The sequence below is a fragment of the Anopheles arabiensis genome, chromosome 2, assembly GCF_016920715.1.
Source record: "Anopheles arabiensis isolate DONGOLA chromosome 2, AaraD3, whole genome shotgun sequence".
Taxonomy (NCBI): domain Eukaryota; kingdom Metazoa; phylum Arthropoda; class Insecta; order Diptera; family Culicidae; genus Anopheles; species Anopheles arabiensis.
In genome coordinates, this window is record NC_053517.1 from 10438569 (window position 1) to 10457974 (window position 19406).

At 46.7% G+C, this 19406-nt stretch overlaps 1 protein-coding gene across 1 annotated transcript in view; it reads left to right on the top strand.

The window, feature by feature from the left end:
* Positions 1-16499: 16499 nt before the first annotated feature.
* The window catches only part of LOC120900388, a 108496-nt gene continuing 105589 nt past the window's right edge, over positions 16500-19406 (top strand). The window contains exons 1-2 of the mRNA XM_040307330.1: positions 16500-16757; positions 17758-18194. The gene's annotated coding sequence lies outside the window, so the exon portion shown is untranslated. The remainder of the gene's footprint in view (positions 16758-17757; positions 18195-19406) is intronic.

Here is a 19406-nt window from a genome sequence, read left to right on the forward strand (position 1 = left end):
TGAATTCGTTAGCGAGCCGGTTCGGTGTTGGTGGAAATGTTGCATTAGTACCCAATTGCATCAATTTCATATGTGTGCAATGCCTCTATTCGTAGGTAGCAAATGGATGGATTAGCGATGCTGCTGCTGGGTGGGTAGGTGTAGGTAATTTACATCCATCCAAAGCACCTCTAAAGCTTTCCATCTGCCCCGCTGTCTGACTGCCGGCCTGCACGGACGCAACATAATCAACGGCACATAAAGAATCTACATCCAAACATTGGTTGCGATCGAGCGGGTTTTGATACACATGAGGGAAGGTAGATAACTGGCATTTACCGGAAACCGGAAAGGTCGTTAAAACATAAAATGTAATCCAACCGCGATGCAACAGTGCATGGCAGTGGCAGTGCTTCGGAATGGGATCATACAGGCATCGACGAAATCGCTGGCCAAACTGGCTTCCCGCCACTGACCGGTTGACTGACTGGCTACCATCCAACCTTTTTTGATTGATATCGCTGTGCAGCGGTGGGCTGACCTGACGCTTTTGCCACAAAATAGCTGATTTGTTGCAGCGTGCATTACAAAATGCAGCAAAACTAGCGTGCCTATCTCATGCGCATCATAATTTCATAATGTAATTATTGCCATCCATACAAAACCATTGATTATGTCTGGCCAGGGCCGGTTGGCCGGTTGATAGGTCCGCTTTCGAGCGGGTAAAGCCATATCTGGCGGCTGCAGGCTCATCGGGGGTAGTCGTTGCAACGGGTAGTTGCCTGGACCAATTGGAAATGAAGCGAAAGCAGTGTGGGCACATAATGGAAAGCGTGGTTTAATTGTTTAAATTCTAGCCATTACCACACACACACACACACACACCCATTGCAACATATTTGCCCCAATCTTTGGGGTTAAGCGTTCAATCATCGGTTCCGTCGAGTCGGTTGAGTGGAAACGATAGCGAATGGGGAAAGAACGGTTACAGTTTTATTTTTGTGTGGAGGATAGATGGATAGAAAGGGGGGGAGGGGGGGACCGATGGCGTGATAAAGCACAATGAACATTTATCACTTGATTTGAGGAGGATGTGGGATGCATTGGATGTTGTTGGCACGTCTGTGATGTGTTGAAACGCTCGCAAGTAGAACGCCAAAAAATGGGATGAACCACTTAATAGGAATTAATCGTTTGTGTGACGATGATTGTGAAAAGTGTGGTAAATTATACATTAAATAACTCAATTATTGATTGCAATTTGTTGCTTTTAAACACTTTGTCGACAAAAGTACAGTGTTGTAAGGGTCACACATCACATAAGCCATCAGCAATAAGGCAAAGTGTGAACACATCGTCCCCCACAGCCGTGCCTCTTTTCTAGCGTCCTACCAACTCAACACACATTGTGCATGTGTTGCAACAGAGCATAATAATAAATCGATCACGCTTTTACGGGAAATGCACTCCCACTCGGTCGGTTTTGTTGACAGACCGTCCCGCGTTGCGTTGGCGCCGTACAGTGGGATGAAAGTGAATGCACTTCACGTGCATTTTTCCCTTGTCAGCGTCAAAAGCATGCGGTCCCCCTAGAGCTCCACACGGCAACGGGAGCGGGAGTAATCTTTAAACATCAAAGAGCAGACGAAACAATCATTGGTGGTTTTTGGCCGCAAACAGCAACAACATTACCCAAACAACAGTAAAACAGAGGGGAGGGGGGGAGAGAGGGCGTCAATTGAGACTCTGTTGCATAAAGTTGTTTGTGTCACTGGTGCACGGCACCACTTGTGGACAATCGCACTTTGGCTTGGCGCGATTTTCTCGGTCGCCCTTGCCCTACCGTGTGCTCCAGAGCGGGGTGCACAGGAGAACGTGAGGGGGGGGGGGTACTCATTTTCCAGCCACCAGTACCAGCGGTGCGCAATTGAATGCAAAAAGGGCTCGCGAGTGCAAAGTGGCAAATGTTTGAGAAACAAGCATAAAATATGTTTTATGGTTAAACTTTCAACTTTTGTGCCCGCTCGGTTTCCCCTCCCCCCCCCCTCCCAGCGTGCGGATTAGTGGCGTTTCGAAGGCATGAAAAGAGCTGGTGGAAAATTAAAATATGTCATCGCCGTGCGGTGCGCGAACTCGTTAAAATGTTGGCAAAGCTTTGGGCGTTCGTAGTGTGCTCGGTGTGTGGGTTTGTGTGTTTTTTTCCCGCTTTCGTCCACTTTTTTGCGTTCTGCTGCGTGGTAAAGTTTTTCACGTTCACGCTTTGCTGGGAATGGCTGTACCGCATGCGCCGGGCGAGATGCCACGCGAGATGCTGGTGGCGTTGCTTTTCGTTGCAGCAGCAGCAGCATCTCGGCACGATCAACAACTCGGCACAATCGCGCACACAAAAGCAATAGCGTGACAATAGCAACAAAAAAATGGTGGGGTGAGTTTGTGGGTGCGCTTACGTGTCGACAAGACACACACTGTCTTCCTCCCAGGGGCCAATGCATAGCTGGCTGCATCTTGCATCGGGCCGCTAGCTGCAAACACTGGGCACGCATCCTAAGCAACCGTTCGATGGCGTGGTTGCGGTGCGTTTATGCGATGATGCAACGTGTCGTATTTAAATTTTTATCTGCACATCACTTTATCACGCCATGGTTGGCTGGGCGATAGTGGTGGGTGGAAGAAGATGAAGCTTCGGTCTAACCCTTCGTGTTTTGTAGCGCAATTGCACTGATTTTAGAAATTGTTGGGCAAAAATGTCATAAAAGTCGCCCAAATGTAGGCAATATGCCTAGCAAAATTGTTGCTTTTAAGACAATCGAAACGAAATAAACACATTTTTACTTCCTAATAACTTTTACACCTATTTTTTTGAAAAAAAAACAAAATATAAACTTTTATTTCACGTTAAAACGAACGTAAAATATATCCAACTACGGGCTGAAAATACAATCCCTTTTTTTCTCTACAAAATGTGGCATTTGCGGTGCATTTTTCACTAAACTTTGCTCCAAAATTGTACCACAAATGGCACACATATTGCTTCCTCCCCTGAGATGCACCTTTCCGCAGCCGTCCCTAGCACAAGCTTTTCCCACTGACCCGATGGTGATGATTCGAGCCGCAGCGGGCACGGCCGCTCCCTTCCGTCGTGGCGGGATAATTATGGAAATTGCCAAGAAGTTAACGCGAGGTCGCACCACCGCACAACTCAACCTTTGGTTTGGGTTGGTTGGAGTTTTTTTCTTCTCTTGCTCTCGCCCGACGATACGCCCGATCGCGCTGTGTGGCTGGAGGTGAGATGAGGTCGGACCAAAGCCGCCAGATCGCCGACTAGCAAAAGTCGCCGTCGTCGTCGTCGTCGTCGTCGTCGTCGACGTCGTTTTCTCATTTTCCCGTGCCCGACGGTTTGTCGTCGTTGTTGCACAAAGTTTCATCTACTTCTAGCTCTAGCGCGGGAGATGATGGTGCACTATGATTTATGCTAAGATTATGTCACGATCCTCACAGCCGATGAAGCTGCGGTGGAGCATCCGGAGAGTATGGTGGAGAAGCTTGCGGTGGTGTCGAGTTTTTCCACCAAACTCGTAACTTTTTTTCCCTTAACTTTTCTGTGCTTTTTTTTTCTATTGCATGCTCGTCTTTGCCCTTGCCCAGGGCCCTGTAAATAGCAACGCAAAACTAACCAAACAAAAAAACGAAAAAGGGCTGCGCAGTCTCATTTGATCGAGTGCGGTGTGCAATGGCTTAGGGGGGTTTGTTAGCCTTTTTTGGTTCACTTGGTGCTGCTTGAGATGAGGCCCTTTCCACGAATGCAATGCAGCGCGCGCAAGATTATGGCTATGATGAGCGTGGTGTGGTAAAGTAACAAAAAACCAAAATAAAAAAAAAAAAGCTTCAAGCGATGAAGTTTAGCAATCGTCAGCATCGAGAATTTATGACGGCTCTAACCCTCCTAACCCGAAGAACGGAATTATGGTGTCGTCGGTGAGAAATTGTTCACCGCGCACGAAACGTGCCCCCCCCCGTACAGCACGGTGCTGGAAGATATAAAAGCGGTGGGGCGATGCTAGCAGCAGTTGGCGAATAATGCGAATTAAACGGCACACTATGGTTGGCGTTTAATGAGTATGCAAATGATTTATTGTAAAAGTTGTTGAAAGTATAGCAGTATAGCTGCTCGTGATTGCAATCGATGATCGGGTCTCGTCAGGTGGTAAAACAGGAGGTTCATGGTCTTTTTTTACCGTGTTTGTTTATTTTACTATGAACTGGAGATTAAGGCATTGCACAGTAACAAGACAAGACCTATCCAGTGAGCGTTGCTTTAAAACACCTCAAAGGTTTAGTCAGTTTGTTTGGTTTAGTCTATAGATACGTTTAGCCAAACGTTTGGCTATTTATGATAAAGCTATTGGCTCAAAATAATGCTACCTTCAGTGCATAGGAAGGAATTAACAGAGAGTTTAAGCCATACACGAATGGATAAAACGCTTATTTTCATCGGTTTGTTTACATTCATACCTCGAAGAGATTCGTTATAAAATGGCTTAACATTTATTTTGTTTCTCTAATGCGAGCATGGCATTCACCTGTGAGCATTGTGCGCATTAAAGGACACACACACTGTCTGCAGTGACAGTAGCGAAACCGACAGATGCGGGTGTCTAGCAAGGGAACGGCCGTGTCACGTTCACGCGTTCGTGCCGGTTCTAAAAATAAAGCGAAACCTTCGAACCAAACGCGCACTACGGCGTTATCGGCTTAATCAGTCACCTCTTTCCAGTCACCGGCGTTCACGGTTGGAAAAACTCGTTCCGTGACACAGCTCACGCGCTCTCACCTGTCACCCGTTCCCGAAACCGCTCACTTCAGAATCATCTGGGGCCGCTCATTAGCTGGCGTCCTCGGGTTGGTACGTCTGGTGCAACTACTGCAACACAATCAAGCGGGAGCATGCTTTGCATACGCACTTGTGACGCACTCGAACGCAGTCACCGTTGCTGGCTGTGTGCTGCGTGTACGGTGCGTTTTCTTGCACGACACGACGTCCACGTACGCCAGCTAATGAGAAGGTTCTCGGGGGGTAGTCGCTTCCACGCAACGGTGAACTCGAGACCTGCCCCCGGTCGACCTTGGCCGGGGGTTAGTACCTTGGGCGAAATGTGCACCCATAATGCAAAGGGTGGAGCGGAGCGCAACGGTCGATGCAATGCGCTGCATACACAGCTGTGAGTCGAAATTTAATCACAACAGCCTCCAACGGCTCGGTGGCTGCACCACGAAAGCGCCTAAGACATTCACCTCCCGCTCATCACTCACCTTCGCCACGAGTTAAATCTTGCGCGGCGTGTGCATTTGGGCTAAATTGGGCTGCAGGGCGCCCGAAATTATGACAGCTGAAGCTGCCATGCGCCCGCTACGAAACGAATCGTGCGCCCTTGCTCACACCTACGCAGCGTGGCTCACAATTATTTTTCGGGGAGGCCTCGCGAGGTGCGGTACACTATGGTTTTGGTGGGCTGGTAGATTTCGCCATTGTGCCAGGCGAGCTACAATTTCGAAGACCTCCCTCCCCGGGTACATTTATGCCGCTGGCAGGGTGCGAAAAGGTCATCGGCCATATTCGGTAAAGGTGTTCGTGTTAGAGAAAAAACTGTGAACAGCCAGAATTATAGACCGCCGGACTAGTTTGTAGTTTTGCGAAAGGTTAGCAATGCGCCTTTAGTAAAGAATGCATGCTTCGGTAAACAATACGATTTTGATCCGTTTTTTTTTTTTGGTTTGTGGCAGTTCGATTAATTCGATGACAAATGGTCAATGCGGAATGAGATGGTGGGTAGTGTTGGGCGTTAACCCGTCCGCCTTGGCGGAAGTGCTGAAGCTGAAGAATCAAATAGTCGATCAAAACAAGAAACTGGACCTCACAAAACTCCCTATTCTGTCTCAGTGCTGCTCCACGCAATAAATGGTGTGGCGAGGGTGAAGCGAACACGGCCGCTCCATGTGCGTGGACGGTACCCGTGACGAGTTAAATTAATGCGCACAGAGTGTGGATTAAGTTGAATGCAAATTTATGAGCAAAACCTGTGGGTAGAGTGTGTGTGTGTGGTGTTGTTTCAGCAAAAGATTAAATTAAAATTAACACACGGCAGAGAGAACGAAGCAGAACGACGAATAACGGATAAAACAAATAAACAATATCGTCGTCCAGCGGGTACGAGCTTGCAATCGTTGCTGCTAGATGGCGCTGTCCGTGTTAGTGTCCGATTGGTGAAAAGCTGAATAAATATAAATCAAACCAACGGAAAGGGGTCTAGAAAATGACAAACTGGAGTTTGCTCTGTCGTCCAGGGGGTGGTTTTGTTTTTCTTTCGCATGAATCGCCAAAGCGACTGAAGATGATGAATGTTGCCTAGTGGCCGTAGAACTCGTTTACTAAAGTATCGTTCAATTGTGAGGAAATAATTGTGTTTAAACTAAAAAAACAATCACCTGAAACTGACTGTTACATTCGAACCAGTTCGAGATGGTGTGACGGGGCTCGTCTAAGTACTTTAGCATGGGCGGTCGGGATGAAGAAAGTCAAACAGTAGAGAAGAATGGCTCATAAAAACGCATCAAATTGTTACAATCACTACAATCGGCACAACAAAAAAGACAAATGCAGCCCGGCCACATTTGCCCGGCCCATTAACCGCAACTGAGGACGGTGCAGCAGTTTGGCCGTAACAAATGAACTGCCACTAACGCGTGATCAGCTAACGATTTGTGAAGATCGCACTGGTGGTACTTTCCGAACTGTAGGCGACTCTATTGTTTGCCTCTATGTTGGGGGGGGGTACGAGTTGTGCCCGGTACACAATCGGCAATAATATTTACGATCGCATAAAAATAATAGTAAAACAGCATTTCAGCAAATGAAAAGAGGGCCATTATGTTAAACGCGAGGTGTTTTGTTCGACGATGAGTGTAATGGTATTTACACAGAAGATATTGTATATGTGTGTTCGGTGTTTTTTTTTTTGCTGACGTTAATGTTAAAAAAATGCTACAATTTATGGATTTCCATTTCCATAAATGCTCACGTGAGTCAAGGACTACAGGACCTTTAAAATCCATTAACATCGGTCGGCGCAGTACCGGTGTAGATTTGGTAGTACCATTCATCATGCTTTCGGATGCTTTCGGTCGTAAATTATACTGCGACGTATATAAAATTCCAATAATCAACGAATTGTGCTGGCTGGCGGAATGTGTTAAAACAAAAGCAGCAAAGAACAATAGTGCAGTCGGACGGAGATGAGAGATGGGCAGCAACAACAAAAAAACCCAAACGAACAGTAGTCAACTGTCAAACAAGAAGCGCCCGGATATGGCCGACGTTAGGTTGTCAAAAAGAAAGGGGTTTTTATTTATGTGCGCTACTACAGCAAAATGTCGAAAATGATACGCGCCATTCGTGGTAGAGAGAAAGGGAGAGAGATAGACACGAACATATTGTGAGTGAAAGAGAGATCTGAGACTGGCGAGAACCAGGCGCCACCATCATCAGTGTCGGTTCGGTTTGAGGACAAGGCGAACAATGACAAAAGTGTATCAATTACACTTTAATGGGAGGCTGTGGGCCACTGCAGAAGCAACGCAAATGGTGCGCAGAGGGGGCCAAGAGACAAGGGCGGTGTGTCATTTGTGGCTCCGGTAATGATCGGCGTGTGTAATGCGTGGCCTCTCCGTCCCGTCGAGTGGGCCTTTGCGTAGCCATACGCGGCAGCATGATGAATAAAATTGAACCTTTAATCTTGTCATTATCTCATTTTGAAGTCCACGTCGCCGTCCGGCATTCGACGCTGCAGGGCTTGTCCAACCCTTTCGCTACTTTGAGGGCATCGAGAGGGGGGAAGCAAGGACGATGCGTAAATATTGATATGTCTGCACAGGACATTCTTTGTTCGATTGCTGAAGGGATGGTTTAACGTTGGATAACGTTGAAACGCTTTAAAAGCGGGAAGTGTTGTGTGTAGTACGGATGTAGTATGGAATACAGCAAAAATGTAAATTTTACATCCTTCATCCCTGCAAGCCTCCCCTGGCTGGTTGGTTGAACCATGGTCAAGTAATGGTTTGTACAGTTGCCGCATTTTTTGTTGTTGTACCGACTCGGCGTCAACGAAAGGATGTGTGGTGTGTTGTTGTATTTTGCGACGACGCTGATTAACGCCATTGCGTTCTATTATTGCACCCATCGGTGGAAGATGATCGTTTACGGTGAGTCCTGCATATTTTTTGTGTGTCAGCTCACCCCACAACGATTGTTTTTTATCTTTCCACAGCATTAAATGCGATTGTTACCACACGCTATCATTACAGCAGGTGTTTTTTTTTCAGTTCGTCTCTCCTTTTTATAAGCCCCGGTTGTACTCGAACAATTAAATCGGCGAGTTTATCCCATTACAGTGCGGGGCAATGCTTCGATAGCATTCCGGTGTGTGATTAAATATTTAACGCGTTTTGTTCACTTACCGCACAGATTTATTGCACATTGTGTGCTTGTTTTTTGTTGGTAGTGCTATATACTGCCCTGCTATAATCCTATCTACCGTTGATGTGAATTATGATTTTTAGCCCTTTTGATTACGCTAAATAGATGCACGGTTTGTGTGATTCATGAATAGGAAATGTAATTAGTGCATATGATTATGACGGTTGCTTTAATTTATTAAACGGAGTAAAAACAAACACGAGAGCAACATAAAATTGAAGTCATTTTGCTATTCAACCAATCAACTTTCATCCATCAGCAGCTCGCCCAACGCTCCGTAAAGGCAATCGTGCCAGGGAAGCAGAAGCTCTAGTAAAACCTGCTGCAGAGTTTGATAAAAACTTTGTTCCAAAACTCGCTATCAGACGCGAAGCATAAAGGATTCTAACTTTAGGTTGGTTTTTGTCCAATGTGTCGCTTTGGAAGCTTTCTGTGAAAATGGGTTGCAGTTTCCCCAGCAATAAGCTGATGGCTGCAAATGGTGTTTTGGGAAACTGTGTATGTATGTATATTTTTTCAGCCACATTAGCTTTCGTGACGATAAAATATTTTAGCGAGAGCCTGCTTCACACTGCAGTCGGGTGTGTGCACTTCGTGTGAGCATTAGTATGCCGTTTGGGAAACTTTGATGTGCTCTGTTGAGAATTGTAATGTGCTGAGTTGGTTTCTGGGGAGCTTTTGTGGTGGAGTTTCGAACGAAAAATAATGCATAACATTGTTACCTTTGATGTGCAGATTGTGGTGGAAATGTTGTATATGGATGTGGATGTGACACACACACAATCCTTTTATTCTAGATTTAGCAGGTTGGAATTTGGACGTGGTGATGAAATGGTTATTTAAAAAAGGGCAATGTTGTCAACATAATTTCTTGTATTTGTCTTGATGTCCACGAAGTCAAGAAGAAAATAGATGGCAGAGGTTCAAGTTTATTTATTTGTTTTTTGAAAAATCAGGTCGACAAGATCTGTCAGGGGATTGTCAATAAAAAAAATCAATGAATGGGTTGCTGTCTTCGATTGATTTCCTTGCTTTTTCTTCTCCTAAAAGCATTGTTTTCCTAGAATCAGAACAATTGCACAGTGCTTACCGTGAACTGTAATTAATTGGTTCGATTTCTCTGTAACGCCAATAGAAGAAAATGGGAGAAAAATCACAAAGTAAAATGATTCACGCGACCGAGCGATGCGCAACGGAAGTAGTAGAGATGTTTTTTTCTTCTGCCCGACTTGGCCTTTCATTCGCTAGAACAATGTTGGACTTGACGTTTTCGTTTTCCATTTTTCCGCAGCGCAGCAATGGGACGACGGGCGATGAAAGGTAGTAAAAAATCAGATTAATTTTGCACGCGAGTGCAGGTGGGGTGGTATTTTTAGTTCCAAAGCGAAGGATGGTTTATGTTCATAATGCTAATGCTTCTATAAGTATGGAAAGGTAAATAAAAAAAATAATAATACGGTTCTTGGTTTAATCATTTTAAACTGTACTGAGCGCAGGATGGCAGGTCGGTGCGCGATGCCCGTTGTTTGCGTTCTGCGGTGAGGAAACTATTTTTCAAGAACCCACCACTACGTGAAGTGCAAATAAATTAGCTCCCTCTAGCTCTGGCAGAAGTGAAATCATTTAATCTTTTCCACCTTTTTCAATCTTCCCTTTTTGCTGGGTGCTCCGAGCGAGAACGCTTTTTTGCTGAGCCGGTGCTGGTCCGCTAATGTCGGTAGCTTTCGCTTAATGGGAAGCAATTAGGATGGGAATGTTTTATTTCGTACGCTTTCAGTTCTGTTACTTTTGTGCGTAATTACAACTGTTCTTGGGTGGTGCATACTTGCTCCAGCCTCTTCAAATAGATGGGCGAGTAAAAAAAGGAGCTCGCCCCGCGTGTATAAGCGTATTCGTCGTAAAACAGCAACAAAAGCGACAGCCTGCACGCGATCGCCATTTAATAATGGCGCTGACATTTGCAGCGTACGAAGCTATTTGGCAAACAAAAGCATGTAAATCGGTACAAGTGTACGAAAACAAAGGCAGTGACAGCCTTACTCTGGTTTGCGCAGTGCCTTGAGGTGTTTTTTTGGGACAACAAAACCAAGCCAACGAAAAAGTACGCGTACACGTTTGAAGGATATCTGCGCGTCGAAGCTGAAAAGGAGCGCGAAAGCAGAACACGCAAAAGCAAGCTGTGATCCACTAGTGTGTGGCATTTATGCACCATCCTGGCGTGCTGCGATTCGCTCAAGGTTGTTGCTACGGGTAAGCACCGCCTTTTTAAACAACGATGGTACACGCGCTCGCTGGAAATGTCATCCAACGGTGGTGTGCATTGATGATCGTGCAGCAGGCAATTGATGGAAACGGGGAAGGCTGGAAGATTTCTTAAGGCGTCCACGTGTGCAACTGTCTTGGGATCAGTCTCTGCATCTGCTGTGTGAGCTCGGCTTGCTGTGTCCGTACTGAAAAGGGCACGAGCACCAGGTTGCGCAAAATACCTTCCCGCTGCTCCTGCTCGAGGCAAGGTTCGATCCGTTTGGGGACTTCGGCCAATGGCAAACGGTGATGGAGGCGATGGTTTTGTGGCAAAAGCGAAGGTCGTCCGGTTTGGATAGTTCCGACCGAGATGAGGTTTTCCGAGATGCCTTCCCAAGATCTGCACTTCGTGGGCAGGCGAAAGCGACGATGTTTCCACCACGCAGCTCGCCAGCCCGCACCGGTAAAAGGGCACTGCGGTGCGGCAACGATGATATTACGTTTGCCTCGGGAAGGCAACCACAATGGTTATTGTGGTTGCCCGGTCGTGCCGGCGGTCACGGAAGTAAAGGTTGATGATGCTGCAGCTCTTTTGCACCTTACGGCTCTCGATTCGTTCCACACAAACAAGAGCTCTCTATCCTGTTATGGCATCGTATCGTATCGATGTTCGTTTGAAAGATGATTACATTCTTCGGTACGGGCCCCCGTTTTTGAAGGGTTTTGGGATGGCATTTTCTCAATCGGAAAACATATTGCATACGGGGCACGGTGGCTTTCCGAGACTCAATTACAACCCACTCCACGGCACAAGTACGTCTCAACGGACACCTTCGGCACGCCGGAAACAAATCTCGTCCCGGGAGTGGTCGTCCAAGTATTTCATGTCCATGTCCCGCGTGTGGAAGTGCTCGTTCAGAAGCAATTTTAGCGCCGGAACATCATCGCCCGTTGGGATCGTGTTGCTGCTTGTATGTTGGGTTTGGGAAAATTGAATGTTTGAATTCAAAATTAAACAACAATCGATGCTGCATTCCTTTGTCCCGTGCGATGCTTGCTTAGCTTAGCCAAACGATTACAGCGTTTGCGTGCCCGGGCGGTACGTGCTGGCAGTGTACATTCCGGAGCGGACAAGTGCACAACCGGATCCGGAATGGGGATTGTTTGGCAGCACGGAGAAGGCTGTACATTTTGACGGTGGCCATACTTTGCACCCAGATTCCATCCTCGAGCTGATCCTAACAACCAGATGCAATGCGATGCTATCGAATCGTGCGTACTGCTCCAAAACAATGGAGCTCACGTGTCGTAAATAATAAGCACCAAAGGACGAATTTTGGAGCCTGGAATGTCTCCATCGCTACACAGGAATTTGTAGGCACACAAGTGTGTGTGCGTGGGACATGTTTGATAGCCTGATTGCAAGATTAAACATTCCGCTCGATTGCATGGCGGGAATTTGAAGTATTTGAGCTTTTTTTCCGGCCACGGGACAACTCGATCGTTCTACCGAAACGAGTTTTCACCGAAAGTGGCCATTAATCATGCAGCATAATTGGTAGATTCTAATTGTTACCAAATGTCGCGATTGAGAATGGTCGCACACGGTGTTGCAAACGAGCATGCCGTGAAATGCCACGTGATGGAATTTATTACGAATGGATGGCAGCGCATCCCCGGCACGGTTACGGGTATACAGGGGTATCGCTCTCTTGTTTTTCCAATGAGCCAAACATTCAGCACCGGTTCTGAGCCAGTTTGTATGCCCTCTCTTCGGCCGTGCAGCGACAAAAGTGTAATTAAAGCGATATTCATCTCTGGTTGAGCAAAAAGAAAAAGGACGATGACGAGGCTCGATGACAGGAGCAAATATTTATATCTTCCCCTTACCCCGTATTTCCTCCTTGTGATTCTTCCCCCTTGATTTGTGTGTTCTCCGGACGGTTGGTGTATAGCGTTTGTAGTGTTTTTCTTCCATCTCTGTCACTCTTTCTGCTTCGCTGCTGCCATTTCCCTCGCAATCTGGTGAGTGAGGCTGAGTGGTTGAGATCCTTGTTGGATGTTTTTTTTCTTCCTTCTGCTGATTGCTCGTTCGCAAAAAGGTTTAACAATGGCAGGATTAACGATCACTGTAATTAACAGAAGCCTAGAGGCGACCGAGGTTGTTACCGGCGACAGCGGCACGGTGATCCTGACAGCAATTCTGCAAGGATGGCAGAGCAGGGCTGGAGTTTTGCTGCTGGGTTGTGGTTGGCCAAACCGGAAGAAAGGGCAGGAAGGGGTCCAACAATAACGATCCAATTTCAAGGGCTTTATACAAAAGGGGCGTGTGTGTGTGTGTGTGTGTGCATAGCCGGCAGAAGGGTTTGATGGCAACCTGGTGATGACAGCGTCGCAGTAGGCGCGGAACCCTGGTCGCTGTTTGCTGCCTTGCACAGCAACGCAGCTGTCAAATCAACAGGTCGCGCGGTTGGCAGCGGGTCGTCGGGCACGTATCGTATGCTGTGGTGGAAGAATTTGGCCGGTTGTGATGTTTTGGGAACGCGATTCGATCAAACCAAGTGTAAGGCATAGTGGTGAGATTTTACATTGCAATGGAATATGTAATCAAATGGCAGGGGGGCACAGTGTTTCATACGGTACATTTCCCCTGTGTGTGTGTGTGTGTGTGTGTGTTTGTTGGAGTTACCGTAGTGGCAGTGAGTTGGTAAAATATGAAGCCATCAAGATGGGAAATAAAAACAGAGGGCGAATTTTGATGTACGAAAGATTGGATGCTAACAAACGTTGGCGCTAGTGCAGTTACACCTCTTTTTAACCTTCGTTTAACTTTACTTTTATTTTCATTCTTCACAATCTCCATTTTTTTCGCCCTTGTTGTAGTTGGATGGTGTAAGAAGGTCGGAGATCGCTGTCGGAACCACCATGTCGAGGTGGGTTGAAAACACGGCTCGCGACATCATTTGAGCAATTAATCAACCCGTGGCCCCCGTGCCTGAACAAATAGGCGCGTCCTCCAGGTGAAACGAAAGGTAAGGGTTTTCCATTTTGATCTGCCACACAGCCGGCCTTTGTGTGTTTGTGACTGTGAGGCGAAGAAAATTTAGATGGACGGACGTGGAGGACAAATACACAGCATCCAGCAACGTACGGTTTGTTTTGAGTCTTGAAATTACCTCCACTCTACCCGGCGTATGCGTATGTTTTATTCAGCGTTGGCGGATTCGGTCCGCCAAATTGTGGTTTGGGTCTGCTGGGTAAACACACTTTCCTTAACCCGCTGAAATTTGGTGCTTTTGTGGCAGCGAAATGATGTTAAACATTTTCGGTAAAACAATAGCGTGATGAAGCTATGTTTGGAGTCTTTTTGTTCTGTAGCACCTAAACATAATTACATATTTAGCGCAACAAAAGCTGAAATTGTCCTTTTGAGTTGAGTTCTATCATTACCCTTCGGATTGCCGATTTGATGGGTTCGATTCCTTCGATCAATTGGGTTATAATTTTACCTAAATTTTCTCAGAAATCGGAGCTTCTGCTCCTCTCCCCAATAATAGCATCCTCGCTGTTTCCAATTAAGTAAATGAAATGAACCCAATCTTCACTGTTGGCCCCTCATTTACCACTCATAAAAAGAAAATGCAAATAGGCATCATTTGCCATCACCGAATCATGCAAAATAAACACACAAAAAAAAACCACCGCGAAGGACGCAGCTCCATTTCATTTCAAAACCGCCCGAGACGTGCTTCATCCCAAAGAAGAGAAAAGAACGAATAATACTCCGACATTCCATTAAGTATCGAAATGGGGGAAGCCGAGGGCACTCCCCGCCCCTTCAGGCTGAATGGCCTCATCAATTCTGAAAGCTGCGTTTTGCAATTTCATTCATTCCTCACAGCTCATCGAATTAATGCGTGATTTTTTGCTCCCCACCACCGGCAACCCAACCCCTCCCCGACATATCGCTCCCTCTTTTTTTTTGGGGTCAACCAAACCGAACACACTTTCCGATACGATTCCGCTACCGTGGACGCGCGGTCGCGATCGATCAAAAATCGGTGATAGAATGTCAAAGTTTCTGGAGCACTTTTACGGTGGCGCGTTAACTTTCGCTCATCTTGCTGCAAACGCTGCTGCGCTGTCAATCAAATGGTGCCGCCGATAATACCGCTGGGGGGGGGGGGGGAAAGTTCAGGGGGAGAGAAGCTGAAGTTTCGTAATTCGTAAGAAAGGTGCGGGACGGTTCGAAAGTTCAGCTTCGGTCGGGTGGGTTGGGCGAGGAGGAATCCTTACCATGATTCGGTTTCACGGGTCCGTATTTTATTTCCATCCCTTCGATCGAAATGTTCCGCTGTCTAGCGCACCGCACCTCCTGCCCGCCACCACTGGCCCGTGTGTGCCGATATCGCCGGAGTGTCTTTCGAACGGTGGATCATTAACAGTGCGGCGTGCACGAGGCGTGAAGGCTGCAAGCTCTCACGAAGTTGCGCTTTACTCGATCCGATATTCGTACCCACGAGGCCTATCAATTAATCTCGGTTCGTTGTCGATAGTGAGGCACTCGCAAAAAAGAAAAACCAAGCGAAGAAGAAACAATATTGCTGTACGCTTATATACTGCAGAGATACTGGATTATTGCAGTAGAGGAAATGATACTCGTGTAGTAAAAATGAAACATCACTATTCAATTTCATCAAATCATCCAGTATAAAAGTTTGTCCTTTTGCGCCGCATTTGTTTAGTATGTTTAAAATGATCAATCTCAATCATAAACCCACATTTTCAATCATCTATACCTTACCTTTACCTTTACCCAAAACCATTATCTTATCTTCGATGTCGCTAAAAATACACAGTGAAACCCCGTTTATCGCATCTGTTCAAAGAGTTATGCTTTGATCGGGAGCGCCGCGTTGTTGTAGCATTAACCCTTTTCTGCCTCGCCTGCTGTATGCTCACCGAGAAAGCATAACCCACCCTGCCTTCTGTGTGTTGGTGCGTATCGAGAGCCGGCGTATTTATGTGCCGGTGCTGGCGGTCGGTCTCTGCACGTTCGGCTTCGGCGGTTCGGGCATGAACGCGTGTTCTCTCGCTCTCTGGCTTTGCGTGTGTTTTGTGACTCTCGCGTTCATTTCTGTTCATTTCGATTTCAAACCATGATTTTGATTCATTTGTACCCAATGTTTTCTGTTTTATTTTGTTGATTACTTCTTTATATTAACTATTTTATGAATGGTTTATAGTTTAATTCATTTTTTAATTAATATGTAATATCATTTATGTTGTTCTTCAGATGAAAGTAGACTTTGCTTTCCTCGTTCATTTAATGGAATATGGAAATGCTTGTTTGAAGCACCTTGCAAATGCATTATTAACCCAATGATGATCTTAAAAGGCCGTAATATTTAGTTTAAACTTGATAGAATTTAGTTACAGTTTATTACCTTCAAAGGATAATTTTTTCCTGTGCAAAATAATTTAGCAAATATATTGTTTAAAATTAAACCAATTCAAATACTCTAACAAACGTGTTGGCCGGTGGTGCAGTCAGCGTTCGTTCACGCTTTCCAGCGTCGTGCAGCCCGAGTGCGCGTGCCTTGGCCGAACGGAACACGGTTCCGTTCATCGCGCGTTCATCGCGCTGCTCTCTCCGCGGGCCCAAAAGCGCGTGGTGCGGCCACGCCGGTGCATTCCGTTCGGCGGCTTGAGCCTTTCGCCAGTGCATGAAGAAATGCGCGTTCAGTCTACGTAAAACAACCGCCAGGGAAGGTTGCCGTCGGTCTGCCCGTTCGCAAGCGAAACAACGCGCTGTGTGTGTGTGTTTTTTTAAAGCAGCCGCACGAGTTTCGGAACTTGGTGGCGAATGTGTTTTGAGCGTGGGGCGTTTGTCGTTCGTCGTAGCGATTGAAAGCATGCTTTGTGTGATTGTGGTTTTGCAAGCGTGAACGAGAAAAATATGCATTTTTGTGTGGTGTAAGGTGTGCTTTGAGTGTATCGCTAGGTATTGCGTTTGTTTTCATGTTTTAAATAACCATTAAGAGAGTATCGAATAAAACAACAAACAAACATATGTTGTTCTCTCACCACTTCTTCAGCTCTGTCGCTAAAGTTTCCCCAAGTAAAGGAAACGATCGTGAAAGGGGAAACTCGAATCAGGGTGGCAGTGGCAGTTAAAAGCTTGCTTTCTTGCGCCAACGGAGTGGAGATCTCGATCGACGGGCGAAGGTAGCTAGTAATTTTTGTGTGGATCCGGTTTATCCCCGCCGCCGAAGAAGCTCACCTTGGTGAAGATCTTCCGTGAAGGTGTGTTTGTGGCGATGGTTCGATTTATGCTTTGTACGGTTCCCGATATATATCGCGCTCCCAAGCAATCGTGTGTATTGGTGAGAGTTCCACGCCGGGGCACATAACGCTGCGATGCGTACACACTGCGAAGGAAGAAGCGCTAAAATCCGAACACAAACATCATAATCGCCCTTCGTCGCAAAGGGAAGGGCTGTTGGCTGATAACGATGATCGCATGTTAAACTCCCCGTTTCGTACGATGAAGTTTTGGAAAAATCTGCAACGCAAGCAACATCTCTGGCTGCTGCTGGCGCACACAGTGCAAGCGAGTGTGTAATGTGCAATTTTGAACCGGAAACCGGATTGTAGCTGTGCTTCGTTTCGTAGGCGCATGGGGGAGTCGCGGCTTTTAGCCCGAGACAGTTCCAGTAGGGAAAACCGGTTTTTCTCGACCCAACCACTCGTTGGTTGGTTGTTGCTAATTTCCCCCTTCGCCGTCGATCGTCTCGGGGGGTGTTTTTCGTTGTTGTATTCCTGTGGGAGTTGATAAAGCATAAAAATTGCAAGCAAACGTGTAGCTCACCTTCGATCGAATTGCACTGATTCCACCCACCTTTCGTGCGGCAGGAGAAAGGCGTTCCATCCTGTGGCCCGAGCACCGAAAGAGTGCGCATAGTTTGGGTGTAGTTGTGTTTAATTGTTTCTCGTTTTTCCAGTTGCTGCAGTGTGCGTGGTTTCGTGACCGTGTGAAATGCTTCTTGTTTTGCTATCCGTGCAGGACACGATCGTCCATTGTCCTGTTAGTGTGTTTTCCCCCGCCGTGTGTTCAGTGTGATTATGAGCTGTGTTGAATGCTGATTGTTGAAAGAAACGAAGTGCAAGTGAGAGTGTAAAGCGAGCAAAGCGAGCTCAGTGTGCCACAACATAGTGTGCCGGGAAGCCTTGTGCCGGGTGGAAAACTGCATTTTTAGTAAACCTGATTCTGATCCGCCCGTCAACTACCGGCTGGAAGTGAGCCAACCCCGTTCGAATCCGAAAGACCCTTTCCCCACCGGGGTGTGGAACGAACCGAACGTCAACATCGCAGCAGATCAAAAGGCGCAGACTAACAACAGGACAGCGCTGAGAGGGAGAGAGTGCTGGACATCACAAGGTACGGAAGAGTTGATCGTCCTGCCTGTGCTGGCGTACGTATGGAGTGAACAATTATCGCATTACATTTTTAATTAACCCTACTCCCCCCCTCCCCCCCCACGGTAATGGAGCATAATGGCGCACGGCGTCGAGGTTGAGTGTGTGAGTTAACCGTTTCTTTCTCGTCGGCGGGTTCTTGTTGCCTCTCAGTGCAGTGGACCCGCCAGGAAGGAAAGGACCTTTGTGCTGTTGTGCTCAGCAAAATGAACCGACTGCGCTGGGACAAGTGTTATAAACTAACACACTTGCACTCACACACACACAATTAATGCTCAGGTGACAGGGTTTGGGTTATTTCTCTCTCATTTCCCGGAAAATACCTGTCCCTCCCAGTGAAAGCCCCGTGAGCAAAGAAAAGATTCCAATCACTACCACTAAAAGGGGTTTTCTTAGCAGATGAAAAGCAAAAACCAGTGGCAGCAGCACTCCATGACCACCCTCAACCAGCTGGTTTGGGTAGTACACTGCACCCCCGGCATGCCGGAACGTCTATCCAGCGCAGGGAGAAAAATCTGCCACGAGGTGAATCAACAAGTGGTTCCCGGGGATTGCTCGCATCACTGTGATCGTTTGGAGCCCAAGGGCGGTAGCCTTCCTGCTAACGGTACGGTAGGGGTTGAACGGCAGACAGGGACGAATGGAATGGAATGGAATGGAATGGGAAAATCGAAGGAACAGGGGCGATTGCGGGAGAGTTTTGTTTGATGTGCTTCGCACGTTTTATCAGGTGTGAGGTGAAAGTAAAGCAGCCACTGGTGGCTGAAAGATTTGTTTGTTTTAGCGGGTTTAATTAGTATTTGAACTAAAATGTTGCAATATACGGTATAAAAATCATACTTTTTAGCACGATCTCTTTCATGAAGTGGCTTTTTCTATTTTAATTTCACTGCCATGGGGGTAATGAATATGGTATGAAAAACAGTTTCCTCTCAAGCTGTTTGCCGTATGTTGTTCTTTATGATTTTGCGTGCTGCTCTTTCTTTCCTTGCCTGTGAAAAATTATTTATTTGTTTTTTGGTAAAACATGTTTTCGATCACGGTCTCCCCCGTCCCCCGCTGTTGCACTGTCCCTTGATTCGTCCCTTTACTTCCATTCCCATCGGTCATCCTGTCCATCGCCGGCTGCTCCATCGGGGCGCACTCTTTTCGGGGAGGCACACGGTTGAATCTT